This window comes from Staurois parvus, unplaced genomic scaffold, assembly GCF_062004578.1.
Source record: "Staurois parvus isolate SC_StPar_1 unplaced genomic scaffold, SC_StPar_1.0 ptg000511l, whole genome shotgun sequence".
NCBI lineage: Eukaryota > Metazoa > Chordata > Amphibia > Anura > Ranidae > Staurois > Staurois parvus.
The window spans coordinates 205,001-206,569 of NW_028318307.1; the positions used below are offsets into that span (position 1 = coordinate 205,001).

At 38.3% G+C, this 1,569-nt stretch overlaps 1 protein-coding gene across 1 annotated transcript in view; it reads left to right on the forward strand.

Annotated features, from left to right (window-relative positions):
- Positions 1-1,270, forward strand: part of EPOP (elongin BC and polycomb repressive complex 2 associated protein) — a 3,009-nt gene extending 1,739 nt beyond the window's left edge. Inside the window, exon 1 of the mRNA XM_089690013.1 lies at positions 1-1,270. This exon is cut by the window's left edge and continues 1,739 nt beyond it. The gene's annotated coding sequence lies outside the window, so the exon portion shown is untranslated.
- The last annotated feature ends 299 nt before the right edge of the window (positions 1,271-1,569 follow it).

A 1,569-nucleotide genomic window follows, 5' to 3' on the forward strand; every position in this document is an offset into this window, starting at 1 on the left:
AGATAGATGGGAAATCTAATGGGGACCACTAGTTCTGGTCACTTCCAGGGATTTCCCTGACCTTTGGAGGGATTTACTCTCACTTCCTGTCATGGCTATGGGACAGGAAGTGAAGAGAAATCTCCTCTATGGGACAGGGTGTGTGTGTGTGTGTATATGTGTATGTGTGTGTGTATATGTATATATGTATGTGTGTGTATATATATATATATATATATATATATATATATATATATATATATATATTATATGCCATCCTACAGTTTTAGCACTCCCATACTCTATGTGAAAGGAAGTTGTCTTTAGTTCTACTTAGATCATTTTTTTTTCTAAGGGAAATGACCAAACCATGGCTTGTTTGGTGTAAGCAAGGACTGAGGTTGGGAACCATTGATTTATTTCCAATAACATTGGAATAACTTGGTTCCCAATGTGGTTCAATATACAAATTGCAGTAAATTTGTTGTTGCCGCTAATCACTTTTTATTTTTTTTTCTCCAGTCCACTTGAAGCTGAACTCCAGGTATGAGCTTTATTGCATAGTTACATGGGTCCAGCTTGGCACTATGTAAGTATGTGTATCTCATATCTGAGGAGCTACTGGAGAAACAGATCAGAACAGGGGGGGCGGCTTGCTCAGCAGTGCCACCTTTCAAAGATTGCCTTGAATTGTTTTCAGTGAGTACAAGACCTTCTCTTATTGGATAAGGTGGAGACGCCACAATTTCCACCCCCTCCAATCACATAATTTCTTATATTATTTTTTCAGTGAGTACAAGACTTTCTCTGATTAGACAAAGTTCAGATGCCGTAATCTCCACCTTCTCCAATCAGATGTCTTATATTATTTTTTGGGGAAAAAGGCATAAGGATGGTGGTGATGGTGCTGATCTAGCACCCCCTGTGGTTAGTGTTTAGAGTGGAACCCAGGACTGTGAAGATGGTGGCTATATATCATTGTAGTAGTGCCGACTACTTCAATGATTTTGATCTTCCCCGTGGGTCTAAGATATCCATATTTACCTTGTGCCAAGCTGGACCAAGGTAAATCTGCAATAAAGATCATACCTGGAGTTCATCTTTAGGTCAATATGACATGCTATTTATTTGAATCCTCTCCAGAGGCTAGGAGTTTTGCAAATACTTTTTCATTCTCTCAATTGCCAGAGACGGCATTGGTGCTATTGTTTTATGGATATTTTGAAAAGCAAAGTATTTTTGTACATTTTTTTTTTTTTAATAATAAATTGGGGACTGTTGTTTACATGTTCTTTTTAAATATGTGGCTTTTTTGTTTAGGGAAATTTTGTAGGAAACTTATGAATTTACAGACTGGGCCTGATAACGGAGGACTGAGAGAAACAATGAGGGCTATTTACTAAAAGTGGAGCACACAGTCTGGTGCAGCTGTGCATGGTAGCCAATCAGTTTCCAGGTTTTATTGTCAAAGCTTAACTGAAGGAGTTGACTTTAGAAGCTGATTGGTTACTATGCACAGCTGCACCAGTTTTCGTGAGTTCCTCCCAATGTGGCTTACTTATTTACCAGGAAATTTCTTGTTACCATTGG